A 27656-nucleotide genomic window follows, 5' to 3' on the forward strand; every position below is an offset into this window, starting at 1 on the left:
TTTCTTTAATGGTCATAACTGTGCATCATTTCCTTTGAAGTGTAGGGTTGATTCTCTGACCATCTGTCTCCCTGACTTTGAGCAGAGACCGATAGTTGAGCAGTCTCTTCCCACAAAAAGCTGGCACAAGCCTGCTGTTTTCCGCTCTGGCAGCGTGGAAACGAGAGAGTGGTCCTCACAAGAAAAAAAATCAATCCATGCTAGCAGAAGATGGTTTCGTTCCATCGACTTCTGGGTTAGGGGTCCAGCACGCTTCCGCTGCGCCACTCTGCTTCCTGCTCAAAATGCTGTGGTTATGCAGATCAGGAGCCTTCAGAGGAGTGGCATGGGATCGCGGGAGCTATTCTGGCAGGGCTCTCACCTCATTTGCCTAAGAATGTCACAAGGCATGCTGGGTGCAGAAAATCTTCGCCTTCCCCTCTCACAGTCAGTCATAGGGGAAAGTCAAGGCCCTCTCAGTCACTAGCCATGTCACTCCTTTGTCAAGACAGAAGCACCCCCACCCGCTCCTTCTCTGTGATCCTGCGCTACCATGCTCAGGTTTTGGCCTTACCTGGGAGCCAGAGGTGCACCCGGTGAGGGGAGCGTTAGGGACGTGAGTGGACTTAGGACTGGAAGTTCTGTCCATTCGAAGCAGCCAACCTTCCTGCTGCAGACAGGGGCTGTCCCCTTGGGTTTCTTTCACCTTGCTCTCGGATAAATTTGGTTGTATGCTGCAGTTGCCTGCGATGACTACAAGGTGGCGCTGCTTTCAGGTAAGAGCACAAATATGCATAAAATGTTGGGGACTTTTGCCACATTTATCGGTGGTGGGTCTCGCACATTTTTTCCAGGGGAGAGATATTGACCTGAAACACTTTTTACTGCAGAGATGCTGCAGTTCTAAAGGCTGGTCGGGCAGAAGGGCTTAGCCGTTTCATTGCCTGCCCCCCTGCAGCCCATTTATTACCAGCAGTTGTGAGTGGTGACTGCTGTTTGTAAAATATAAAAATTTCAGGACATAGAAAGTCGCAGACGGGGCTTTTGGGATGCCTGCCTATGTCTTTGTTTATTATTTATCTAATAGCTGAGTAATCTGGTCAAGATATTTCTCTTTTTTTTAACATATTGCGTTAGAATAGCTACAGCTTGCTTAATGTATAAATATTAGCACTGCGTTGGCCGGGAATCGAACCCGGGTCAACTGCTTGGAAGGCAGCTATGCTCACCACTATACCACCAACGCTCCGTGGTATATGTTTTTTTTAAACTCTAGACATCACAACCCTGAGTTCAATGACTATATTGCACCAGTATCAGAGGTATTTTTGGTTTACAGACCAACATGAAAATCAGGAAAAAAGTTCTTGCAACTGCTAAGGAACTGGAGATTGAAACCAATGCAAAAGCTGCACAGAAAAGGAGAAAGGGAAAGCAGCAGTTCAATTCATTGAAATAAGCATATATTGGCAGCAAGGGAAAAACAGCAGGGTAGAGAAAGAAAACAGCTCCACGAAATTCACAGGAGATTGATAATAGCAGGACAAAAAAAGGGAATAATAACGTTCCAAGCAGCCTCAGAAAGAAGTGCGAGGGTCCCATCTTTCGTTAATGGTCATAACTGTGCATCATTTCCTTTGAAGTGTAGGGTTGATTTCTGACCATCTGTCTCCCTGACTTTGAGCAGAGACCGATAGTTGAGCAGTCTCTTCCCACAAAAAGCTGGCACAAGCCTGCTGTTTTCCGCTCTGGCAGCGTGGAAACGAGAGAGTGGTCCTCACAAGAAAAAAAATCAATCCATGCTAGCAGAGGATGGTTTCGATCAATCGACCTCTGGGTTATGGGCCCAGCACGCTTCCGCTGCGCCACTCTGCTTCCTGCTCAAAATGCTGTGGTTATGCAGATCAGGAGCCTTCAGAGGAGTGGCATGGGATCGCTGGAGCTATTCTGGCGGGGCTCTCACCTCATTTGCCTAAGAATGTCACAAGGCATGCTGGGTGCAGAAAATCTTCGCCTTCCCCTCTCACAGTCAGTCATAGGGGAAAGTCAAGGCCCTCTCAGTCACTAGCCATGTCACGCCTTTGTGAAGACAGAAGCACCCCCACCCGCTCCTTCTCTGTGATCCTGCGCTACCATGCTCAGGTTTTGGCCTTACCTGGGAGCCAGAGGTGCACCCGGTGAGGGCTTGCCCGGTATGAGCGTTCGGGACGTGAGTGGACTTAGGACTGGAAGTTCTGTCCATTCGAAGCAGCCAACCTTCCTGCTGCAGACAGGGGCTGTCCCCTTGGGTTTCTTTCACCTTGCTCTCGGATAAATTTGGTTGTATGCTGCAGTTGCCTGCGATGACTACAAGGTGGCGCTGCTTTCAGGTAAGAGCACAAATATGCATAAAATGTTGGGGACTTTTGCCACATTTATCGGTGGTGGGTCTCGCACATTTTTTCCAGGGGAGAGATATTGACCTGAAACACTTTTTACTGCAGAGATGCTGCAGTTCTAAAGGCTGGTCGGGCAGAAGGGCTTAGCCGTTTCATTGCCTGCCCCCCTGCAGCCCATTTATTACCAGCAGTTGTGAGTGGTGACTGCTGTTTGTAAAATATAAAAATTTCAGGACATAGAAAGTCGCAGACGGGGCTTTTGGGATGCCTGCCTATGTCTTTGTTTATTATTTATCTAATAGCTGAGTAATCTGGTCAAGATATTTCTCTTTTTTTTAACATATTGCGTTAGAATAGCTACAGCTTGCTTAATGTATAAATATTAGCACTGCGTTGGCCGGGAATCAAACCCAGGTCAACAGCTTGGAAGGCAGCTATGCTCACCACTATACCACCAACGCTCCATGGCATATGTTTTTTTTAAACTCTAGACATCACAACCCTGAGTTCAATGACTATATTGCACCAGTATCAGAGGTATTTTTGGTTTACAGACCAACATGAAAATCAGGAAAAAAGTTCTTGCAACTGCTAAGGAACTGGAGATTGAAACCAATGCAAAAGCTGCGCAGAAAAGGAGAAAGGGAAAGCGGCAGTTCAAATCATTGAAATAAGCATATATTGGCAGCAAGGGAAAAACAGCAGTGTAGAGAAAGAAAACAGCTCCACGAAATTCACAGGAGATTGATAATAGCAGGACAAAAAAAGGGAATAATAACGTTCCAAGCAGGCTCAGAAAGAAGTGCGAGGGTCCCATCTTTCTTTAATGGTCATAACTGTGCATCATTTCCTTTGAAGTGTAGGGTTGATTCTCTGACCATCTGTCTCCCTGACTTTGAGCAGAGACCGATAGTTGAGCAGTCTCTTCCCACAAAAAGCTGGCACAAGCCTGCTGTTTTCCGCTCTGGCAGCGTGGAAACGAGAGAGTGGTCCTCACAAGAAAAAAAATCAATCCATGCTAGCAGAGGATGGTTTTGATCCATCGACCTCTGGGTTATGGGCCCAGCACGCTTCCGCTGCGCCACTCTGCTTCCTGCTCAATATGCTGTGGTTATGCAGATCAGGAGCCTTCAGAGGAGTGGCATGGGATCGCTGGAGCTATTCTGGCAGGGCTCTCACCTCATTTGCCTAAGAATGTCACAAGGCATGCTGGGTGCAGAAAATCTTCGCCTTCCCCTCTCACAGTCAGTCATAGGGGAAAGTCAAGGCCCTCTCAGTCACTAGCCATGTCACGCCTTTGTCAAGACAGAAGCACCCCCACCCGCTCCTTCTCTGTGATCCTGCGCTACCATGCTCAGGTTTTGGCCTTACCTGGGAGCCAGAGGTGCACCCGGTGAGGGCTTGCCCGGTATGAGCGTTCGGGACGTGAGTCGACTTAGGACTGGAAGTTCTGTCCATTCGAAGCAGCCAACCTTCCTGCTGCAGACAGGGGCTGTCCCCTTGGGTTTCTTTCACCTTGCTCTCGGATAAATTTGGTTGTATGCTGCAGTTGCCTGCGATGACTACAAGGTGGCGCTGCTTTCAGGTAACAGCACAAATATGCATAAAATGTTGGGGACTTTTGCCACATTTATCGGTGGTGGGTCTCGCACATTTTTTCCAGGGGAGAGATATTGACCTGAAACACTTTTTACTGCAGAGATGCTTCAGTTCTAAAGGCTGGTCGGGCAGAAGGGCTTAGCCGTTTCATTGCCTGCCCCCCTGCAGCCCATTTATTACCAGCAGTTGTGAGTGGTGACTGCTGTTTGTAAAATATAAAAATTTCAGGACATAGAAAGTCGCAGACGGGGCTTTTGGGATGCCTGCCTATGTCTTTGTTTATTATTTATCTAATAGCTGAGTAATCTGGTCAAGATATTTCTCTTTTTTTTAACATATTGCGTTAGAATAGCTACAGCTTGCTTAATGTATAAATATTAGCACTGCGTTGGCCGGGAATCAAACCCAGGTCAACAGCTTGGAAGGCAGCTATGCTCACCACTATACCACCAACGCTCCATGGCATATGTTTTTTTAAAACTCTAGACATCACAACCCTGAGTTCAATGACTATATTGCACCAGTATCAGAGGTATTTTTGGTTTACAGACCAACATGAAAATCAGGAAAAAAGTTCTTGCAACTGCTAAGGAACTGGAGATTGAAACCAATGCAAAAGCTGCGCAGAAAAGGAGAAAGGGAAAGCAGCAGTTCAAATCATTGAAATAAGCATATATTGGCAGCAAGGGAAAAACAGCAGGGTAGAGAAAGAAAACAGCTCCACGAAATTCACAGGAGATTGATAATAGCAGGACAAAAAAAGGGAATAATAACGTTCCAAGCAGCCTCAGAAAGAAGTGCGAGGGTCCCATCTTTCTTTAATGGTCATAACTGTGCATCATTTCCTTTGAAGTGTAGGGTTGATTCTCTGACCATCTGTCTCCCTGACTTTGAGCAGAGACCGATAGTTGAGCAGTCTCTTCCCACAAAAAGCTGGCACAAGCCTGCTGTTTTCCGCTCTGGCAGCGTGGAAACGAGAGAGTGGTCCTCACAAGAAAAAAAATCAATCCATGCTAGCAGAAGATGGTTTCGTTCCATCGACCTCTGGGTTAGGGGCCCAGCACGCTTCCGCTGCGCCACTCTGCTTCCTGCTCAAAATGCTGTGGTAATGCAGATCAGGAGCCTTCAGAGGAGTGGCATGGGATCGCTGGAGCTATTCTGGCAGGGCTCTCACCTCATTTGCCTAAGAATGTCACAAGGCATGCTGGGTGCAGAAAATCTTCGCCTTCCCCTCTCACAGTCAGTCATAGGGGAAAGTCAAGGCCCTCTCAGTCACTAGCCATGTCACGCCTTTGTCAAGACAGAAGCACCCCCACCCGCTCCTTCTCTGTGATCCTGCGCTACCATGCTCAGGTTTTGGCCTTACCTGGGAGCCAGAGGTGCACCCGGTGAGGGCTTGCCCGGTATGAGCGTTAGGGACGTGAGTGGACTTAGGACTGGAAGTTCTGTCCATTCGAAGCAGCCAACCTTCCTGCTGCAGACAGGGGCTGTCCCCTTGGGTTTCTTTCACCTTGCTCTCGGATAAATTTGGTTGTATGCTGCAGTTGCCTGCGATGACTACAAGGTGGCGCTGCTTTCAGGTAAGAGCACAAATATGCATAAAATGTTGGGGACTTTTGCCACATTTATCGGTGGTGGGTCTCGCACATTTTTTCCAGGGGAGAGATATTGACCTGAAACACTTTTTACTGCAGAGATGCTGCAGTTCTAAAGGCTGGTCGGGCAGAAGGGCTTAGCCGTTTCATTGCCTGCCCCCCTGCAGCCCATTTATTACCAGCAGTTGTGAGTGGTGACTGCTGTTTGTAAAATATAAAAATTTCAGGACATAGAAAGTCGCAGACGGGGCTTTTGGGATGCCTGCCTATGTCTTTGTTTATTATTTATCTAATAGCTGAGTAATCTGGTCAAGATATTTCTCTTTTTTTTAACATATTGCGTTAGAATAGCTACAGCTTGCTTAATGTATAAATATTAGCACTGCGTTGGCCGGGAATCGAACCCGGGTCAACTGCTTGGAAGGCAGCTATGCTCACCACTATACCACCAACGCTCCGTGATATATGTTTTTTTTAAACTCTAGACATCACAACCCTGAGTTCAATGACTATATTGCACCAGTATCAGAGGTATTTTTGGTTTACAGACCAACATGAAAATCAGGAAAAAAGTTCTTGCAACTGCTAAGGAACTGGAGATTGAAACCAATGCAAAAGCTGCGCAGAAAAGGAGAAAGGGAAAGCAGCAGTTCAATTCATTGAAATAAGCATATATTGGCAGCAAGGGAAAAACAGCAGGGTAGAGAAAGAAAACAGCTCCACGAAATTCACAGGAGATTGATAATAGCAGGACAAAAAAAGGGAATAATAACGTTCCAAGCAGCCTCAGAAAGAAGTGCGAGGGTCCCATCTTTCGTTAATGGTCATAACTGTGCATCATTTCCTTTGAAGTGTAGGGTTGATTCTCTGACCATCTGTCTCCCTGACTTTGAGCAGAGACCGATAGTTGAGCAGTCTCTTCCCACAAAAAGCTGGCACAAGCCTGCTGTTTTCCGCTCTGGCAGCGTGGAAACGAGAGAGTGGTCCTCACAAGAAAAAAAATCAATCCATGCTAGCAGAGGATGGTTTCGATCCATCGACCTCTGGGTTATGGGCCCAGCACGCTTCCGCTGCGCCACTCTGCTTCCTGCTCAAAATGCTGTGGTTATGCAGATCAGGAGCCTTCAGAGGAGTGGCATGGGATCGCTGGAGCTATTCTGGCAGGGCTCTCACCTCATTTGCCTAAGAATATCACAAGGCATGCTGGGTGCAGAAAATCTTCGCCTTCCCCTCTCACAGTCAGTCATAGGGGAAAGTCAAGGCCCTCTCAGTCACTAGCCATGTCACGCCTTTGTCAAGACAGAAGCACCCCCACCCGCTCCTTCTCTGTGATCCTGCGCTACCATGCTCAGGTTTTGGCCTTACCTGGGAGCCAGAGGTGCACCCGGTGAGGGCTTGCCCGGTATGAGCGTTAGGGACGTGAGTGGACTTAGGACTGGAAGTTCTGTCCATTCGAAGCAGCCAACCTTCCTGCTGCAGACAGGGGCTGTCCCCTTGGGTTTCTTTCACCTTGCTCTCGGATAAATTTGGTTGTATGCTGCAGTTGCCTGCGATGACTACAAGGTGGCGCTGCTTTCAGGTAAGAGCACAAATATGCATAAAATGTTGGGGACTTTTGCCACATTTATCGGTGGTGGGTCTCGCACATTTTTTCCAGGGGAGAGATATTGACCTGAAACACTTTTTACTGCAGAGATGCTGCAGTTCTAAAGGCTGGTCGGGCAGAAGGGCTTAGCCGTTTCATTGCCTGCCCCCCTGCAGCCCATTTATTACCAGCAGTTGTGAGTGGTGACTGCTGTTTGTAAAATATAAAAATTTCAGGACATAGAAAGTCGCAGACGGGGCTTTTGGGATGCCTGCCTATGTCTTTGTTTATTATTTATCTAATAGCTGAGTAATCTGGTCAAGATATTTCTCTTTTTTTTAACATATTGCGTTAGAATAGCTACAGCTTGCTTAATGTATAAATATTAGCACTGCGTTGGCCGGGAATCGAACCCGGGTCAACTGCTTGGAAGGCAGCTATGCTCACCACTATACCACCAACGCTCCGTGATATATGTTTTTTTTAAACTCTAGACATCACAACCCTGAGTTCAATGACTATATTGCACCAGTATCAGAGGTATTTTTGGTTTACAGACCAACATGAAAATCAGGAAAAAAGTTCTTGCAACTGCTAAGGAACTGGAGATTGAAACCAATGCAAAAGCTGCGCAGAAAAGGAGAAAGGGAAAGCAGCAGTTCAATTCATTGAAATAAGCATATATTGGCAGCAAGGGAAAAACAGCAGGGTAGAGAAAGAAAACAGCTCCACGAAATTCACAGGAGATTGATAATAGCAGGACAAAAAAAGGGAATAATAACGTTCCAAGCAGCCTCAGAAAGAAGTGCGAGGGTCCCATCTTTCGTTAATGGTCATAACTGTGCATCATTTCCTTTGAAGTGTAGGGTTGATTCTCTGACCATCTGTCTCCCTGACTTTGAGCAGAGACCGATAGTTGAGCAGTCTCTTCCCACAAAAAGCTGGCACAAGCCTGCTGTTTTCCGCTCTGGCAGCGTGGAAACGAGAGAGTGGTCCTCACAAGAAAAAAAATCAATCCATGCTAGCAGAGGATGGTTTCGATCCATCGACCTCTGGGTTATGGGCCCAGCACGCTTCCGCTGCGCCACTCTGCTTCCTGCTCAAAATGCTGTGGTTATGCAGATCAGGAGCCTTCAGAGGAGTGGCATGGGATCGCTGGAGCTATTCTGGCAGGGCTCTCACCTCATTTGCCTAAGAATATCACAAGGCATGCTGGGTGCAGAAAATCTTCGCCTTCCCCTCTCACAGTCAGTCATAGGGGAAAGTCAAGGCCCTCTCAGTCACTAGCCATGTCACGCCTTTGTCAAGACAGAAGCACCCCCACCCGCTCCTTCTCTGTGATCCTGCGCTACCATGCTCAGGTTTTGGCCTTACCTGGGAGCCAGAGGTGCACCCGGTAAGGGCTTGCCCGGTATGAGCGTTCGGGACGTGAGTGGACTTAGGACTGGAAGTTCTGTCCATTCGAAGCAGCCAACCTTCCTGCTGCAGACAGGGGCTGTCCCCTTGGGTTTCTTTCACCTTGCTCTCGGATAAATTTGGTTGTATGCTGCAGTTGCCTGCGATGACTACAAGGTGGCGCTGCTTTCAGGTAAGAGCACAAATATGCAGAAAATGTTGGGGACTTTTGCCACATTTATCGGTGGTGGGTCTTGCACATTTTTTCCAGGGGAGAGATATTGACCTGAAACACTTTTTACTGCAGAGATGCTGCAGTTCTAAAGGCTGGTCGGGCAGACGGGCTTAGCCGTTTCATTGCCTGCCCCCCTGCAGCCCATTTATTGCCAGCAGTTGTGAGTGGTGACTGCTGTTTGTAAAATATAAAAATTTCAGGACATAGAAAGTCGCAGACGGGGCTTTTGGGATGCCTGCCTATGTCTTTGTTTATTATTTATCTAATAGCTGAGTAATCTGGTCAAGATATTTCTCTTTTTTTTAACATATTGCGTTAGAATAGCTACAGCTTGCTTAATGTATAAATATTAGCACTGCGTTGGCCGGGAATCAAACCCAGGTCAACAGCTTGGAAGGCAGCTATGCTCACCACTATACCACCAACGCTCCATGGCATATGTTTTTTTTAAACTCTAGACATCACAACCCTGAGTTCAATGACTATATTGCACCAGTATCAGAGGTATTTTTGGTTTACAGACCAACATGAAAATCAGGAAAAAAGTTCTTGCAACTGCTAAGGAACTGGAGATTGAAACCAATGCAAAAGCTGCGCAGAAAAGGAGAAAGGGAAAGCGGCAGTTCAAATCATTGAAATAAGCATATATTGGCAGCAAGGGAAAAACAGCAGGGTAGAGAAAGAAAACAGTTCCACGAAATTCACAGGAGATTGATAATAGCAGGACAAAAAAAGGGAATAATAACGTTCCAAGCAGGCTCAGAAAGAAGTGCGAGGGTCCCATCTTTCTTTAATGGTCATAACTGTGCATCATTTCCTTTGAAGTGTAGGGTTGATTCTCTGACCATCTGTCTCCCTGACTTTGAGCAGAGACTGATAGTTGAGCAGTCTCTTCCCACAAAAAGCTGGCACAAGCCTGCTGTTTTCCGCTCTGGCAGCGTGGAAACGAGAGAGTGGTCCTCACTAGAAAAAAAATCAATCCATGCTAGCAGAGGATGGTTTTGATCCATCGACCTCTGGGTTATGGGCCCAGCACGCTTCCGCTGCGCCACTCTGCTTCCTGCTCAAAATGCTGTGGTTATGCAGATCAGGAGCCTTCAGAGGAGTGGCATGGGATCGCTGGAGCTATTCTGGCAGGGCTCTCACCTCATTTGCCTAAGAATGTCACAAGGCATGCTGGGTGCAGAAAATCTTCGCCTTCCCCTCTCACAGTCAGTCATAGGGGAAAGTCAAGGCCCTCTCAGTCACTAGCCATGTCACGCCTTTGTCAAGACAGAAGCACCCCCACCCGCTCCTTCTCTGTGATCCTGCGCTACCATGCTCAGGTTTTGGCCTTACCTGGGAGCCAGAGGTGCACCCGGTAAGGGCTTGCCCGGTATGAGCGTTCGGGACGTGAGTGGACTTAGGACTGGAAGTTTTGTCCATTCGAAGCAGCCAACCTTCCTGCTGCAGACAGGGGCTGTTCCCTTGGGTTTCTTTCACCTTGCTCTCGGATAAATTTGGTTGTATGCTGCAGTTGCCTGCGATGACTACAAGGTGGCGCTGCTTTCAGGTAAGAGCACAAATATGCAGAAAATGTTGGGGACTTTTGCCACATTTATCGGTGGTGGGTCTTGCACATTTTTTCCAGGGGAGAGATATTGACCTGAAACACTTTTTACTGCAGAGATGCTGCAGTTCTAAAGGCTGGTCGGGCAGACGGGCTTAGCCGTTTCATTGCCTGCCCCCCTGCAGCCCATTTATTGCCAGCAGTTGTGAGTGGTGACTGCTGTTTGTAAAATATAAAAATTTCAGGACATAGAAAGTCGCAGACGGGGCTTTTGGGACGCCTGCCTATGTCTTTGTTTATTATTTATCTAATAGCTGAGTAATCTGGTCAAGATATTTCTCTTTTTTTAACATATTGCGTTAGAATAGCTACAGCTTGCTTAATGTATAAATATTAGCACTGCGTTGGCCGGGAATCGAACCCGGGTCAACTGCTTGGAAGGCAGTTATGCTCACCACTATACCACCAACGCTCCGTGGCATATGTTTTTTTTAAACTCTAGACATCACAACCCTGAGTTCAATGACTATATTGCACCAGTATCAGAGGTATTTTTGGTTTACAGACCAACATGAAAATCAGGAAAAAAGTTCTTGCAACTGCTAAGGAACTGGAGATTGAAACCAATGCAAAAGCTGCGCAGAAAAGGAGAAAGGGAAAGCAGCAGTTCAAATCATTGAAATAAGCATATATTGGCAGTAAGGGAAAAACAGCAGGTTAGAGAAAGAAAACAGCTCCACGAAATTCACAGGAGATTGATAATAGCAGGACAAAAAAAGGGAATAATAACGTTCCAAGCAGCCTCAGAAAGAAGTGCGAGGGTCCCATCTTTCGTTAATGGTCATAACTGTGCATCATTTCCTTTGAAGTGTAGGGTTGATTCTCTGACCATCTGTCTCCCTGACTTTGAGCAGAGACCGATAGTTGAGCAGTCTCTTCCCACAAAAAGCTGGCACAAGCATGCTGTTTTACGCTCTGGCAGCGTGGAAACGAGAGAGTGGTCCTCACAAGAAAAAAAATCAATCCATGCTAGCAGAGGATGGCTTCGATCCATCGACCTCTGGGTTAGGGGCCCAGCACGCTTCTGCTGCGCCACTCTGCTTCCTGCTCAAAATGCTGTGGTTATGCAGATCAGGAGCCTTCAGAGGAGTGGCATGGGATCGCTGGAGCTATTCTGGCAGGGCTCTCACCTCATTTGCCTAAGAATGTCACAAGGCATGCTGGGTGCAGAAAATCTTCGCCTTCCCCTCTCACAGTCAGTCATAGGGGAAAGTCAAGGCCCTCTCAGTCACTAGCCATGTCACGCCTTTGTCAAGACAGAAGCACCCCCACCCGCTCCTTCTCTGTGATCCTGCGCTACCATGCTCAGGTTTTGGCCTTACCTGGGAGCCAGAGGTGCACCCGGTGAGGGCTTGCCCGGTATGAGCGTTCGGGACGTGAGTGGACTTAGGACTGGAAGTTCTGTCCATTCGAAGCAGCCAACCTTCCTGCTGCAGACAGGGGCTGTTCCCTTGGGTTTCTTTCACCTTGCTCTCGGATAAATTTGGTTGTATGCTGCAGTTGCCTGCGATGACTACAAGGTGGCGCTGCTTTCAGGTAAGAGCACAAATATGCAGAAAATTTTGGGGACTTTTGCCACATTTATCGGTGGTGGGTCTTGCACATTTTTTCCAGGGGAGAGATATTGACCTGAAACACTTTTTACTGCAGAGATGCTGCAGTTCTAAAGGCTGGTCGGGCAGACGGGCTTAGCCGTTTCATTGCCTGCCCCCCTGCAGCCCATTTATTGCCAGCAGTTGTGAGTGGTGACTGCTGTTTGTAAAATATAAAAATTTCAGGACATAGAAAGTCGCAGACGGGGCTTTTGGGACGCCTGCCTATGTCTTTGTTTATTATTTATCTAATAGCTGAGTAATCTGGTCAAGATATTTCTCTTTTTTTTAACATATTGCGTTAGAATAGCTACAGCTTGCTTAATGTATAAATATTAGCACTGCGTTGGCCGGGAATCGAACCCGGGTCAACTGCTTGGAAGGCAACTATGCTCACCACTATACCACCAACGCTCCGTGGCATATGTTTTTTTTAAACTCTAGACATCACAACCCTGAGTTCAATGACTATATTGCACCAGTATCAGAGGTATTTTTGGTTTACAGACCAACATGAAAATCAGGAAAAAAGTTCTTGCAACTGCTAAGGAACTGGAGATTGAAACCAATGCAAAAGCTGCGCAGAAAAGGAGAAAGGGAAAGCAGCAGTTCAAATCATTGAAATAAGCATATATTGGCAGTAAGGGAAAAACAGCAGGTTAGAGAAAGAAAACAGCTCCACGAAATTCACAGGAGATTGATAATAGCAGGACAAAAAAAGGGAATAATAACGTTCCAAGCAGCCTCAGAAAGAAGTGCGAGGGTCCCATCTTTCGTTAATGGTCATAACTGTGCATCATTTCCTTTGAAGTGTAGGGTTGATTCTCTGACCATCTGTCTCCCTGACTTTGAGCAGAGACCGATAGTTGAGCAGTCTCTTCCCACAAAAAGCTGGCACAAGCATGCTGTTTTACGCTCTGGCAGCGTGGAAACGAGAGAGTGGTCCTCACAAGAAAAAAAATCAATCCATGCTAGCAGAGGATGGTTTCGATCCATCGACCTCTGGGTTATGGGCCCAGCACGCTTCTGCTGCGCCACTCTGCTTCCTGCTCAAAATGCTGTGGTTATGCAGATCAGGAGCCTTCAGAGGAGTGGCATGGGATCGCTGGAGCTATTCTGGCAGGGCTCTCACCTCATTTGCCTAAGAATGTCACAAGGCATGCTGGGTGCAGAAAATCTTCGCCTTCCCCTCTCACAGTCAGTCATAGGGGAAAGTCAAGGCCCTCTCAGTCACTAGCCATGTCACGCCTTTGTCAAGACAGAAGCACCCCCACCCGCTCCTTCTCTGTGATCCTGCGCTACCATGCTCAGGTTTTGGCCTTACCTGGGAGCCAGAGGTGCACCCGGTGAGGGCTTGCCCGGTATGAGCGTTCGGGACGTGAGTGGACTTAGGACTGGAAGTTCTGTCCATTCGAAGCAGCCAACCTTCCTGCTGCAGACAGGGGCTGTTCCCTTGGGTTTCTTTCCCCTTGCTCTCGGATAAATTTGGTTGTATGCTGCAGTTGCCTGCGATGACTACAAGGTGGCGCTGCTTTCAGGTAAGAGCACAAATATGCAGAAAATGTTGGGGACTTTTGCCACATTTATCGGTGGTGGGTCTCGCACATTTTTTCCAGGGGAGAGATATTGACCTGAAACACTTTTTACTGCAGAGATGCTGCAGTTCTAAAGGCTGGTCGGGCAGACGGGCTTAGCCGTTTCATTGCCTGCCCCCCTGCAGCCCATTTATTGCCAGCAGTTGTGAGTGGTGACTGCTGTTTGTAAAATATAAAAATTTCAGGACATAGAAAGTCGCAGACGGGGCTTTTGGGATGCCTGCCTATGTCTTTGTTTATTATTTATCTAATAGCTGAGTAATCTGGTCAAGATATTTCTCTTTTTTTTAACATATTGCGTTAGAATAGCTACAGCTTGCTTAATGTATAAATATTAGCACTGCGTTGGCCGGGAATCGAACCCGGGTCAACTGCTTGGAAGGCAGCTATGCTCACCACTATACCACCAACGCTCCGTGGCATATGTTTTTTTTAAACTCTAGACATCACAACCCTGAGTTCAATGACTATATTGCACCAGTATCAGAGGTATTTTTGGTTTACAGACCAACATGAAAATCAGGAAAAAAGTTCTTGCAACTGCTAAGGAACTGGAGATTGAAACCAATGCAAAAGCTGCGCAGAAAAGGAGAAAGGGAAAGCAGCAGTTCAAATCATTGAAATAAGCATATATTGGCAGCAAGGGAAAAACAGCAGGGTAGAGAAAGAAAACAGCTCCACGAAATTCACAGGAGATTGATAATAGCAGGACAAAAAAAGGGAATAATAACGTTCCAAGCAGCCTCAGAAAGAAGTGCGAGGGTCCCATCTTTCGTTAATGGTCATAACTGTGCATCATTTCCTTTGAAGTGTAGGGTTGATTCTCTGACCATCTGTCTCCCTGACTTTGAGCAGAGACCGATAGTTGAGCAGTCTCTTCCCACAAAAAGCTGGCACAAGCCTGCTTTTTTCCGCTCTGGCAGCGTGGAAACGAGAGAGTGGTCCTCACAAGAAAAAAAATCAATCCATGCTAGCAGAGGATGGTTTCGATCCATCGACCTCTGGGTTATGGGCCCAGCACGCTTCCGCTGCGCCACTCTGCTTCCTGCTCAAAATGCTGTGGTTATGCAGATCAGGAGCCTTCAGAGGAGTGGCATGGGATCGCTGGAGCTATTCTGGCAGGGCTCTCACCTCATTTGCCTAAGAATGTCACAAGGCATGCTGGGTGCAGAAAATCTTCGCCTTCCCCTCTCACAGTCAGTCATAGGGGAAAGTCAAGGCCCTCTCCGTCACTAGCCATGTCACGCCTTTGTCAAGACAGAAGCACCCCCACCCGCTCCTTCTCTGTGATCCTGCACTACCATGCTCAGGTTTTGGCCTTACCTGGGAGCCAGAGGTGCACCCGGTGAGGGCTTGCCCGGTATGAGCGTTTGTGAGCGTTCGGCACGTGAGTGGACTTAGGACTGGAAGTTCTGTCCATTCGAAGCAGCCAACCTTCCTGCTGCAGACAGGGGCTGTTCCCTTGGGTTTCTTTCACCTTGCTCTCTGATAAATTTGGTTGTATGCTGCAGTTGCCTGCGATGACTACAAGGTGGCGCTGCTTTCAGGTAAGAGCACAAATATGCAGAAAATGTTGGGGACTTTTGCCACATTTATCGGTGGTGGGTCTCGCACATTTTTTCCAGGGGAGAGATATTGACCTGAAACACTTTTTACTGCAGAGATGCTGCAGTTCTAAAGGCTGGTCGGGCAGAAGGGCTTAGCCGTTTCATTGCCTGCCCCCCTGCAGCCCATTTATTGCCTGCAGTTGTGAGTGGTGACTGCTGTTTGTAAAATATAAAAATTTCAGGACATAGAAAGTCGCAGACGGGGCTTTTGGATGCCTGCCTATGTATTTGTTTATTATTTATCTAATAGCTGAGTAATCTGGTCAAGATATTTCTCTTTTTTTTTAACATATTGCGTTAGAATAGCTACAGCTTGCTTAATGTATAAATATTAGCACTGCGTTAGCCGGGAATCGAACCCGGGTCAACTGCTTGGAAGGCAGCTATGCTCACCACTATACCACCAACGCTCCGTGGAATATGTTTTTTTTAAACTCTAGACATCACAACCCTGAGTTCAATGACTATATTGCACCAGTATCAGAGGTATTTTTGGTTTACAGACCAACATGAAAATCAGGAAAAAAGTTCTTGCAACTGCTAAGGAACTGGAGATTGAAACCAATGCAAAAGCTGCGCAGAAAAGGAGAAAGGGAAAGCAGCAGTTCAAATCATTGAAATAAGCATATATTGGCAGCAAGGGAAAACAGCAGGGTAGAGAAAGAAAACAGCTCCACGAAATTCACAGGAGATTGATAATAGCAGGACAAAAAAAGGGAATAATAACGTTCCAAGCAGCCTCAGAAAGAAGTGCGAGGGTCCCATCTTTCGTTAATGGTCATAACTGGGCATCATTTCCTTTGAAGTGTAGGGTTGATTCTCTGACCATCTGTCTCCCTGACTTTGAGCAGAGACCGATAGTTGAGCAGTCTCTTCCCACAAAAAGCTGGCACAAGCCTGCTTTTTTCCGCTCTGGCAGCGTGGAAAAGAGAGAGTGGTCCTCACAAGAAAAAAAATCAATCCATGCCAGCAGAGGATGGTTTCAATCCATCGACCTCTGGGTTATGGGCCCAGCACGCTTACGCTGCGCCACTCTGCTTCCTGCTCAAAATGCTGTGGTTATGCAGATCAGGAGCCTTCAGAGGAGTGGCATGGGATCGCTGGAGCTATTCTGGCAGGGCTCTCACCTCATTTGCCTAAGAATGTCACAAGGCATGCTGGGTGCAGAAAATCTTCGCCTTCCCCTCTCACAGTCAGTCATAGGGGAAAGTCAAGGCCCTCTCAGTCACTAGCCATGTCACGCCTTTGTCAAGACAGAAGCACCCCCACCCGCTCCTTCTCTGTGATCCTGCGCTACCATGCTCAGGTTTTGGCCTTACCTGGGAGCCAGAGGTGCACCCGGTGAGGGCTTGCCCGGTATGAGCGTTTGGGAGCGTTCGGGACATGAGTGGACTTAGGACTGGAAGTTCTGTCCATTCGAAGCAGCCAACCTTCCTGCTGCAGACAGGGGCTGTTCCCTTGGGTTTCTTTCACCTTGCTCTCGGATAAATTTGGTTGTATGCTGCAGTTGCCTGCGATGACTACAAGGTGGCGCTGCTTTCAGGTAAGAGCACAAATATGCATAAAATGTTGGGGACTTTTGCCACATTTATCGGTGGTGGGTCTCGCACATTTTTTCCAGGGGAGAGATATTGACCTGAAACACTTTTTACTGCAGAGATGCTGCAGTTGTAAAGGCTGGTCGGGCAGAAGGGCTTAGCCGTTTCATTGCCTGCCCCCCTGCAGCCCATTTATTACCAGCAGTTGTGAGTGGTGACTGCTGTTTGTAAAATATAAAAATTTCAGGACATAGAAAGTCGCAGACGGGGCTTTTGGGATGCCTGCCTATGTCTTTGTTTATTATTTATCTAATAGCTGAGTAATCTGGTCAAGATATTTCTCTTTTTTTTAACATATTGCGTTAGAATAGCTACAGCTTGCTTAATGTATAAATATTAGCACTGTGTTGGCCGGGAATCAAACCCGGGTCAACTGCTTGGAAGGCAGCTATGCTCACCACTATACCACCAACGCTCCATGGCCTATGTTTTTTTTAAACTCTAGACATCACAACCCTGAGTTCAATGACTATATTGCACCAGTATCAGAGGTATTTTTGGTTTACAGACCAACATGAAAATCAGGAAAAAAGTTCTTGCAACTGCTAAGGAACTGGAGATTGAAACCAATGCAAAAGCTGCGCAGAAAAGGAGAAAGGGAAAGCAGCAGTTCAAATCATTGAAATAAGCATATATTGGCAGCAAGGGAAAAACAGCAGGGTAGAGAAAGAAAACTGCTCCACGAAATTCACAGGAGATTGATAATAGCAGGACAAAAAAAGGGAATAATAACGTTCCAAGCAGCCTCAGAAAGAAGTGCGAGGGTCCCATCTTCCGTTAATGGTCATAACTGTGCATCATTTCCTTTGAAGTGTAGGGTTGATTCTCTGACCATCTGTCTCCCTGACTTTGAGCAGAGACCGATAGTTGAGCAGTCTCTTCCCACAAAAAGCTGGCACAAGCCTGCTTTTTTCCGCTCTGGCAGCGTGGAAACGAGAGAGTGGTCCTCACAAGAAAAAAAATCAATCCATGCTAGCAAAGGATGGTTTCGATCCATCGACCTCTGGGTTATGGGCCCAGCACGCTTCTGCTGCGCCACTCTGCTTCCTGCTCAAAATGCTGTGGTTATGCAGATCAGGAGCCTTCAGAGGAGTGGCATGGGATCGCTGGAGCTATTCTGGCAGGGCTCTCACCTCATTTGCCTAAGAATGTCACAAGGCATGCTGGGTGCAGAAAATCTTCGCCTTCCCCTCTCACAGTCAGTCATAGGGGAAAGTCAAGGCCCTCTCAGTCACTAGCCATGTCACGCCTTTGTCAAGACAGAAGCACCCCCACTCGCTCCTTCTCTGTGATCCTGCGCTACCATGCTCAGGTTTTGGCCTTACCTGGGAGCCAGAGGTGCACCCGGTAAGGGCTTGCCCGGTATGAGCGTTCGGGACGTGAGTGGACTTAGGACTGGAAGTTCTGTCCATTCGAAGCAGCCAACCTTCCTGCTGCAGACAGGGGCTGTTCCCTTGGGTTTCTTTCACCTTGCTCTCGGATAAATTTGGTTGTATGCTGCAGTTGCCTGCGATGACTACAAGGTGGCGCTGCTTTCAGGTAAGAGCACAAATATGCAGAAAATGTTGGGGACTTTTGCCACATTTATCGGTGGTGGGTCTCGCTCATTTTTTCCAGGGGAGAGATATTGACCTGAAACACTTTTTACTGCAGAGATGCTGCAGTTCTAAAGGCTGGTCGGGCAGACGGGCTTAGCCGTTTCATTGCCTGCCCCCCTGCAGCCCATTTATTGCCAGCAGTTGTGAGTGGTGACTGCTGTTTGTAAAATATAAAAATTTCAGGACATAGAAAGTCGCAGACGGGGCTTTTGGGACGCCTGCCTATGTCTTTGTTTATTATTTATCTAATAGCTGAGTAATCTGGTCAAGATATTTCTCTTTTTTTTAACATATTGCGTTAGAATAGCTACAGCTTGCTTAATGTATAAATATTAGCACTGCGTTGGCCGGGAATCGAACCCGGGTCAACTGCTTGGAAGGCAGCTATGCTCACCACTATACCACCAACGCTCCGTGGCATATGTTTTTTTTAAACTCTAGACATCACAACCCTGAGTTCAATGACTATATTGCACCAGTATCAGAGGTATTTTTGGTTTACAGACCAACATGAAAATCAGGAAAAAAGTTCTTGCAACTGCTAAGGAACTGGAGATTGAAACCAATGCAAAAGCTGCGCAGAAAAGGAGAAAGGGAAAGCAGCAGTTCAAATCATTGAAATAAGCATATATTGGCAGCAAGGGAAAAACAGCAGGGTAGAGAAAGAAAACAGCTCCACGAAATTCACAGGAGATTGATAATAGCAGGACAAAAAAAGGGAATAATAACGTTCCAAGCAGCCTCAGAAAGAAGTGCGAGGGTCCCATCTTTCGTTAATGGTCATAACTGTGCATCATTTCCTTTGAAGTGTAGGGTTGATTCTCTGACCATCTGTCTCCCTGACTTTGAGCAGAGACCGATAGTTGAGCAGTCTCTTCCCACAAAAAGCTGGCACAAGCCTGCTTTTTTCCGCTCTGGCAGCGTGGAAACGAGAGAGTGGTCCTCACAAGAAAAAAAATCAATCCATGCTAGCAGAGGATGGTTTCGATCCATCGACCTCTGGGTTATGGGCCCAGCACGCTTCCGCTGCGCCACTCTGCTTCCTGCTCAAAATGCTGTGGTTATGCAGATCAGGAGCCTTCAGAGGAGTGGCATGGGATCGCTGGAGCTATTCTGGCAGGGCTCTCACCTCATTTGCCTAAGAATGTCACAAGGCATGCTGGGTGCAGAAAATCTTCGCCTTCCCCTCTCACAGTCAGTCATAGGGGAAAGTCAAGGCCCTCTCCGTCACTAGCCATGTCACGCCTTTGTCAAGACAGAAGCACCCCCTCCCGCTCCTTCTCTGTGATCCTGCGCTACCATGCTCAGGTTTTGGCCTTACCTGGGAGCCAGAGGTGCACCCGGTGAGGGCTTGCCCGGTATGAGCGTTCGGGACGTGAGTGGACTTAGGACTGGAAGTTCTGTCCATTCGAAGCAGCCAACCTTCCTGCTGCAGACAGGGGCTGTTCCCTTGGGTTTCTTTCACCTTGCTCTCGGATAAATTTGGTTGTATGCTGCAGTTGCCTGCGATGACTACAAGGTGGCGCTGCTTTCAGGTAAGAGCACAAATATGCAGAAAATGTTGGGGACTTTTGCCACATTTATCGGTGGTGGGTCTCGCACATTTTTTCCAGGGGAGAGATATTGACCTGAAACACTTTTTACTGCAGAGATGCTGCAGTTCTAAAGGCTGGTCGGGCAGACGGGCTTAGCCGTTTCATTGCCTGCCCCCCTGCAGCCCATTTATTGCCAGCAGTTGTGAGTGGTGACTGCTGTTTGTAAAATATAAAAATTTCAGGACATAGAAAGTCGCAGACGGGGCTTTTGGGATGCCTGCCTATGTCTTTGTTTATTATTTATCTAATAGCTGAGTAATCTGGTCAAGATATTTCTCTTTTTTTTAACATATTGCGTTAGAATAGCTACAGCTTGCTTAATGTATAAATATTAGCACTGCGTTGGCCGGGAATCGAACCCGGGTCAACTGCTTGGAAGGCAGCTATGCTCACCACTATACCACCAACGCTCCGTGGCATATGTTTTTTTTAAACTCTAGACATCACAACCCTGAGTTCAATGACTATATTGCACCAGTATCAGAGGTATTTTTGGTTTACAGACCAACATGAAAATCAGGAAAAAAGTTCTTGCAACTGCTAAGGAACTGGAGATTGAAACCAATGCAAAAGCTGCGCAGAAAAGGAGAAAGGGAAAGCAGCAGTTCAAATCATTGAAATAAGCATATATTGGCAGCAAGGGAAAAACAGCAGGGTAGAGAAAGAAAACAGCTCCACGAAATTCACAGGAGATTGATAATAGCAGGACAAAAAAAGGGAATAATAACGTTCCAAGCAGCCTCAGAAAGAAGTGCGAGGGTCCCATCTTTCGTTAATGGTCATAACTGTGCATCATTTCCTTTGAAGTGTAGGGTTGATTCTCTGACCATCTGTCTCCCTGACTTTGAGCAGAGACCGATAGTTGAGCAGTCTCTTCCCACAAAAAGCTGGCACAAGCCTGCTTTTTTCCGCTCTGGCAGCGTGGAAACGAGAGAGTGGTCCTCACAAGAAAAAAAATCAATCCATGCTAGCAGAGGATGGTTTCGATCCATCGACCTCTGGGTTATGGGCCCAGCACGCTTCCGCTGCGCCACTCTGCTTCCTGCTCAAAATGCTGTGGTTATGCAGATCAGGAGCCTTCAGAGGAGTGGCATGGGATCGCTGGAGCTATTCTGGCAGGGCTCTCACCTCATTTGCCTAAGAATGTCACAAGGCATGCTGGGTGCAGAAAATCTTCGCCTTCCCCTCTCACAGTCAGTCATAGGGGAAAGTCAAGGCCCTCTCCGTCACTAGCCATGTCACGCCTTTGTCAAGACAGAAGCACCCCCACCCGCTCCTTCTCTGTGATCCTGCACTACCATGCTCAGGTTTTGGCCTTACCTGGGAGCCAGAGGTGCACCCGGTGAGGGCTTGCCCGGTATGAGCGTTTGTGAGCGTTCGGCACGTGAGTGGACTTAGGACTGGAAGTTCTGTCCATTCGAAGCAGCCAACCTTCCTGCTGCAGACAGGGGCTGTTCCCTTGGGTTTCTTTCACCTTGCTCTCTGATAAATTTGGTTGTATGCTGCAGTTGCCTGCGATGACTACAAGGTGGCGCTGCTTTCAGGTAAGAGCACAAATATGCAGAAAATGTTGGGGACTTTTGCCACATTTATCGGTGGTGGGTCTCGCACATTTTTTCCAGGGGAGAGATATTGACCTGAAACACTTTTTACTGCAGAGATGCTGCAGTTCTAAAGGCTGGTCGGGCAGAAAGGCTTAGCCGTTTCATTGCCTGCCCCCCTGCAGCCCATTTATTGCCAGCAGTTGTGAGTGGTGACTGCTGTTTGTAAAATATAAAAATTTCAGGACATAGAAAGTCGCAGACGGGGCTTTTGGGATGCCTGCCTATGTCTTTGTTTATTATTTATCTAATAGCTGAGTAATCTGGTCAAGATATTTCTCTTTTTTTTAACATATTGCGTTAGAATAGCTACAGCTTGCTTAATGTATAAATATTAGCACTGTGTTGGCCGGGAATCAAACCCGGGTCAACTGCTTGGAAGGCAGCTATGCTCACCACTATACCACCAACGCTCCATGGCCTATGTTTTTTTTAAACTCTAGACATCACAACCCTGAGTTCAATGACTATATTGCACCAGTATCAGAGGTATTTTTGGTTTACAGACCAACATGAAAATCAGGAAAAAAGTTCTTGCAACTGCTAAGGAACTGGAGATTGAAACCAATGCAAAAGCTGCGCAGAAAAGGAGAAAGGGAAAGCAGCAGTTCAAATCATTGAAATAAGCATATATTGGCAGCAAGGGAAAAACAGCAGGGTAGAGAAAGAAAACTGCTCCACGAAATTCACAGGAGATTGATAATAGCAGGACAAAAAAAGGGAATAATAACGTTCCAAGCAGCCTCAGAAAGAAGTGCGAGGGTCCCATGTTCCGTTAATGGTCATAACTGTGCATCATTTCCTTTGAAGTGTAGGGTTGATTCTCTGACCATCTGTCTCCCTGACTTTGAGCAGAGACCGATAGTTGAGCAGTCTCTTCCCACAAAAAGCTGGCACAAGCCTGCTTTTTTCCGCTCTGGCAGCGTGGAAACGAGAGAGTGGTCCTCACAAGAAAAAAAATCAATCCATGCTAGCAAAGGATGGTTTCGATCCATCGACCTCTGGGTTATGGGCCCAGCACGCTTCTGCTGCGCCACTCTGCTTCCTGCTCAAAATGCTGTGGTTATGCAGATCAGGAGCCTTCAGAGGAGTGGCATGGGATCGCTGGAGCTATTCTGGCAGGGCTCTCACCTCATTTGCCTAAGAATGTCACAAGGCATGCTGGGTGCAGAAAATCTTCGCCTTCCCCTCTCACAGTCAGTCATAGGGGAAAGTCAAGGCCCTCTCAGTCACTAGCCATGTCACGCCTTTGTCAAGACAGAAGCACCCCCACTCGCTCCTTCTCTGTGATCCTGCGCTACCATGCTCACGTTTTGGCCTTACCTGGGAGCCAGAGGTGCACCCGGTGAGGGCTTGCCCGGTATGAGCGTTCGGGACGTGAGTGGACTTAGGACTGGAAGTTCTGTCCATTCGAAGCAGCCAACCTTCCTGCTGCAGACAGGGGCTGTTCCCTTGGGTTTCTTTCACCTTGCTCTCGGATAAATTTGGTTGTATGCTGCAGTTGCCTGCGATGACTACAAGGTGGCGCTGCTTTCAGGTAAGAGCACAAATATGCATAAAATGTTGGGGACTTTTGCCACATTTATCGGTGGTGGGTCTCGCACATTTTTTCCAGGGGAGAGATATTGACCTGAAACACTTTTTACTGCAGAGATGCTGCAGTTCTAAAGGCTGGTCGGGCAGAAGGGCTTAGCCGTTTCATTGCCTGCCCCCCTGCAGCCCATTTATTGCCAGCAGTTGTGAGTGGTGACTGCTGTTTGTAAAATATAAAAATTTCAGGACATAGAAAGTCGCAGACGGGGCTTTTGGGATGCCTGCCTATGTCTTTGTTTATTATTTATCTAATAGCTGAGTAATCTGGTCAAGATATTTCTCTTTTTTTTAACATATTGCGTTAGAATAGCTACAGCTTGCTTAATGTATAAATATTAGCACTGCGTTGGCCGGGAATCGAACCCAGGTCAACTGTTTGGAAGGCAGCTATGCTCACCACTATACCACCAACGCTCCGTGGCATATGTTTTTTTTAAACTCTAGACATCACAACCCTGAGTTCAATGACTATATTGCACCAGTATCAGAGGTATTTTTGGTTTACAGACCAACATGAAAATCAGGAAAAAAGTTCTTGCAACTGCTAAGGAACTGGAGATTGAAACCAATGCAAAAGCTGCGCAGAAAAGGAGAAAGGGAAAGCAGCAGTTCAAATCATTGAAATAAGCATATATTGGCAGCAAGGGAAAAACAGCAGGGTAGAGAAAGAAAACAGCTCCACGAAATTCACAGGAGATTGATAATAGCAGGACAAAAAAAGGGAATAATAACGTTCAAAGCAGCCTCAGAAAGAAGTGCGAGGGTCCCATCTTTCGTTAATGGTCATAACTGTGCATCATTTCCTTTGAAGTGTAGGGTTGATTCTCTGACCATCTGTCTCCCTGACTTTGAGCAGAGACCGATAGTTGAGCAGTCTCTTCCCACAAAAAGCTGGCACAAGCCTGCTTTTTTCCGCTCTGGCAGCGTGGAAACGAGAGAGTGGTCCTCACAAGAAAAAAAATCAATCCATGCTAGCAGAGGATGGTTTCGATCCATCGACCTCTGGGTTATGGGCCCAGCACGCTTCCGCTGCGCCACTCTGCTTCCTGCTCAAAATGCTGTGGTTATGCAGATCAGGAGCCTTCAGAGGAGTGGCATGGGATCGCTGGAGCTATTCTGGCAGGGCTCTCACCTCATTTGCCTAAGAATGTCACAAGGCATGCTGGGTGCAGAAAATCTTCGCCTTCCCCTCTCACAGTCAGTCATAGGGGAAAGTCAAGGCCCTCTCCGTCACTAGCCATGTCACGCCTTTGTCAAGACAGAAGCACCCCCACCCGCTCCTTCTCTGTGATCCTGCACTACCATGCTCAGGTTTTGGCCTTACCTGGGAGCCAGAGGTGCACCCGGTGAGGGCTTGCCCGGTATGAGCGTTTGTGAGCGTTCGGCACGTGAGTGGACTTAGGACTGGAAGTTCTGTCCATTCGAAGCAGCCAACCTTCCTGCTGCAGACAGGGGCTGTTCCCTTGGGTTTCTTTCACCTTGCTCTCGGATAAATTTGGTTGTATGCTGCAGTTGCCTGCGATGACTACAAGGTGGCGCTGCTTTCAGGTAAGAGCACAAATATGCAGAAAATGTTGGGGACTTTTGCCACATTTATCGGTGGTGGGTCTCGCACATTTTTTCCAGGGGAGAGATATTGACCTGAAACACTTTTTACTGCAGAGATGCTGCAGTTCTAAAGGCTGGTCGGGCAGAAGGGCTTAGCCGTTTCATTGCCTGCCCCCCTGCAGCCCATTTATTACCAGCAGTTGTGAGTGGTGACTGCTGTTTGTAAAATATAAAAATTTCAGGACATAGAAAGTCGCAGTCGGGGCTTTTGGGATGCCTGCCTATGTCTTTGTTTATTATTTATCTAATAGCTGAGTAATCTGGTCAAGATATTTCTCTTTTTTTTAACATATTGCGTTAGAATAGCTACAGCTTGCTTAATGTATAAATATTAGCACTGCGTTGGCCGGGAATCAAACCTGGGTCAACTGCTTGGAAGGCAGCTATGCTCACCACTATACCACCAAGCTCCATGGCATATGTTTTTTTTAAACTCTAGACATCACAACCCTGAGTTCAATGACTATATTGCACCAGTATCAGAGGTATTTTTGGTTTGCAGACCAACATGAAAATCAGGAAAAAAGTTCTTGCAACTGCTAAGGAACTGGAGATTGAAACCAATGCAAAAGCTGCGCAGAAAAGGAGAAAGGGAAAGCAGCAGTTCAAATCATTGAAATAAGCATATATTGGCAGCAAGGGAAAAACAGCAGGGTAGAGAAAGAAAACAGCTCCACGAAATTCACAGGAGATTGATAATAGCAGGACAAAAAAAGGGAATAATAACGTTCCAAGCAGGCTCAGAAAGAAGTGCGAGGGTCCCATCTTTCTTTAATGGTCATAACTGTGCATCATTTCCTTTGAAGTGTAGGGTTGATTCTCTGACCATCTGTCTCCCTGACTTTGAGCAGAGACCGATAGTTGAGCAGTCTCTTCCCAGAAAAAGCTGGCACAAGCCTGCTGTTTTCCGCTCTGGCAGCGTGGAAACGAGAGAGTGGTCCTCACAAGAAAAAAAATCAATCCATGCTAGCAGAGGATGGTTTCGATCCATCGACCTCTGGGTTATAGGCCCAGCACGCTTCCGCTGCGCCACTCTGCTTCCTGTCCAAAATGCTGTGGTTATGCAGATCAGGAGCCTTCAGAGGAGTGGCATGGGATCGCTGGAGCTATTCTGGCACGGCTCTCACCTCATTTGCCTAAGAATGTCACAAGGCATGCTGGGTGCAGAAAATCTTCGCCTTCCCCTCTCACAGTCAGTCATAGGGGAAAGTCAAGGCCCTCTCAGTCACTAGCCATGTCACGCCTTTGTCAAGACAGAAGCACCCCCACCCGCTCCTTCTCTGTGATCCTGCGCTACCATGCTCACGTTTTGGCCTTACCTGGGAGCCAGAGGTGCACCCGGTGAGGGCTTGCCCGGTATGAGCGTTCGGGACGTGAGTGGACTTAGGACTGGAAGTTCTGTCCATTCGAAGCAGCCAACCTTCCTGCTGCAGACAGGGGCTGTTCCCTTGGGTTTCTTTCACCTTGCTCTCGGATAAATTTGGTTGTATGCTGCAGTTGCCTGCGATGACTACAAGGTGGCGCTGCTTTCAGGTAAGAGCACAAATATGCATAAAATGTTGGGGACTTTTGCCACATTTATCGGTGGTGGGTCTCACACATTTTTTCCAGGGGAGAGATATTGACCTGAAACACTTTTTACTGCAGAGATGCTGCAGTTCTAAAGGCTGGTCGGGAAGAAGGGCTTAGCCGTTTCATTGCCTGCCCCCCTGCAGCCCATTTATTACCAGCAGTTGTGAGTGGTGACTGCTGTTTGTAAAATATAAAAATTTCAGGACATAGAAAGTCGCAGACGGGGCTTTTGGGATGCCTGCCTATGTCTTTGTTTATTATTTATCTAATAGCTGAGTAATCTGGTCAAGATATTTCTCTTTTTTTTAACATATTGCGTTAGAATAGCTACAGCTTGCTTAATGGATAAATATTAGCACTGCGTTGGCCAGGAATCAAACCCGGGTCAACTGCTTGGAAGGCAGCTATGCTCACAACTATACCACCAACGCTCCATGGCATATGTTTTTTTTAAACTCTAGACATCACAACCCTGAGTTCAATGACTATATTGCACCAGTATCAGAGGTATTTTTGGTTTACAGTCCAACATGAAAATCAGGAATAAAGTTCTTGCAACTGCTAAGGAACTGGAGATTGAAACCAATGCAAAAGCTGCGCAGAAAAGGAGAAAGGGAAACCAGCAGTTCAAATCATTGAAATAAGCATATATTGGCAGCAAGGGAAAAACAGCAGGGTAGAGAAATAAAACAGCTCCACGAAATTCACAGGAGATTGATAATAGCAGGACAAAAAAAGGGAATAATAACGTTCCAAGCAGGCTCAGAAAGAAGTGCGAGGGTCCCATCTTTCTTTAATGGTCATAACTGTGCATAATTTCCTTTGAAGTGTAGGGTTGATTCTCTGACCATCTGTCTCCCTGACTTTGAGCAGAGACCGATAGTTGAGCAGTCTCTTCCCACAAAAAGCTGGCACAAGCCTGCTGTTTTCCGCTCTGGCAGGGTGGAAACGAGAGAGTGGTCCTCACAAGAAAAAAAATCAATCCATGCTAGCAGAGGATGGTTTCGATCCATCGACCTCTGGGTTATAGACCCAGCACGCTTCCGCTGCGCCACTCTGCTTCCTGTTCAAAATGCTGTGGTTATGCAGATCAGGAGCCTTCAGAGGAGTGGCATGGGATCGCTGGAGCTATTCTGGCAGGGCTCTCACCTCATTTGCCTAAGAATGTCACAAGGCATGCTGGGTGCAGAAAATCTTCGCCTTCCCCTCTCACAGTCAGTCATAGGGGAAAGTCAAGGCCCTCTCAGTCACTAGCCATGTCACGCCTTTGTCAAGACAGAAGCACCCCCACCCGCTCCTTCTCTGTGATCCTGCGCTACCAT

The 27656-nt window shown here is 47.2% G+C and overlaps 11 non-coding genes across 11 annotated transcripts; all 11 read right to left on the reverse strand.

The window, feature by feature from the left end:
- Window positions 1-1153: 1153 nt before the first annotated feature.
- On the reverse strand, window positions 1154-1225 carry TRNAG-UCC (transfer RNA glycine (anticodon UCC)). Its single transcript has one exon. It is a non-coding gene; the product is annotated as a tRNA-Gly (tRNA).
- A 4709-nt stretch (window positions 1226-5934) lies between these two features.
- Window positions 5935-6006, reverse strand: TRNAG-UCC (transfer RNA glycine (anticodon UCC)). Its single transcript has one exon. It is a non-coding gene; the product is annotated as a tRNA-Gly (tRNA).
- A 1522-nt stretch (window positions 6007-7528) lies between these two features.
- Window positions 7529-7600, reverse strand: TRNAG-UCC (transfer RNA glycine (anticodon UCC)). The gene has a single exon. It is a non-coding gene; the product is annotated as a tRNA-Gly (tRNA).
- Window positions 7601-10715: 3115 nt separating this feature from the next.
- Window positions 10716-10787, reverse strand: TRNAG-UCC (transfer RNA glycine (anticodon UCC)). Its single transcript has one exon. It is a non-coding gene; the product is annotated as a tRNA-Gly (tRNA).
- Window positions 10788-12309: 1522 nt separating this feature from the next.
- Window positions 12310-12381, reverse strand: TRNAG-UCC (transfer RNA glycine (anticodon UCC)). The gene has a single exon. It is a non-coding gene; the product is annotated as a tRNA-Gly (tRNA).
- Window positions 12382-13903: 1522 nt separating this feature from the next.
- TRNAG-UCC (transfer RNA glycine (anticodon UCC)) lies at window positions 13904-13975 on the reverse strand. The gene has a single exon. It is a non-coding gene; the product is annotated as a tRNA-Gly (tRNA).
- Window positions 13976-15507: 1532 nt separating this feature from the next.
- Window positions 15508-15579, reverse strand: TRNAG-UCC (transfer RNA glycine (anticodon UCC)). The gene has a single exon. It is a non-coding gene; the product is annotated as a tRNA-Gly (tRNA).
- A 3125-nt stretch (window positions 15580-18704) lies between these two features.
- TRNAG-UCC (transfer RNA glycine (anticodon UCC)) lies at window positions 18705-18776 on the reverse strand. Its single transcript has one exon. It is a non-coding gene; the product is annotated as a tRNA-Gly (tRNA).
- Window positions 18777-20298: 1522 nt separating this feature from the next.
- Window positions 20299-20370, reverse strand: TRNAG-UCC (transfer RNA glycine (anticodon UCC)). The gene has a single exon. It is a non-coding gene; the product is annotated as a tRNA-Gly (tRNA).
- Window positions 20371-25729: 5359 nt separating this feature from the next.
- On the reverse strand, window positions 25730-25801 carry TRNAI-UAU (transfer RNA isoleucine (anticodon UAU)). Its single transcript has one exon. It is a non-coding gene; the product is annotated as a tRNA-Ile (tRNA).
- Window positions 25802-27323: 1522 nt separating this feature from the next.
- Window positions 27324-27395, reverse strand: TRNAI-UAU (transfer RNA isoleucine (anticodon UAU)). The gene has a single exon. It is a non-coding gene; the product is annotated as a tRNA-Ile (tRNA).
- Window positions 27396-27656: the final 261 nt, after the last annotated feature.

This window comes from Pleurodeles waltl, unplaced genomic scaffold (assembly GCF_031143425.1).
Source record: "Pleurodeles waltl isolate 20211129_DDA unplaced genomic scaffold, aPleWal1.hap1.20221129 scaffold_69, whole genome shotgun sequence".
Taxonomy (NCBI): Eukaryota; Metazoa; Chordata; class Amphibia; order Caudata; family Salamandridae; genus Pleurodeles; species Pleurodeles waltl.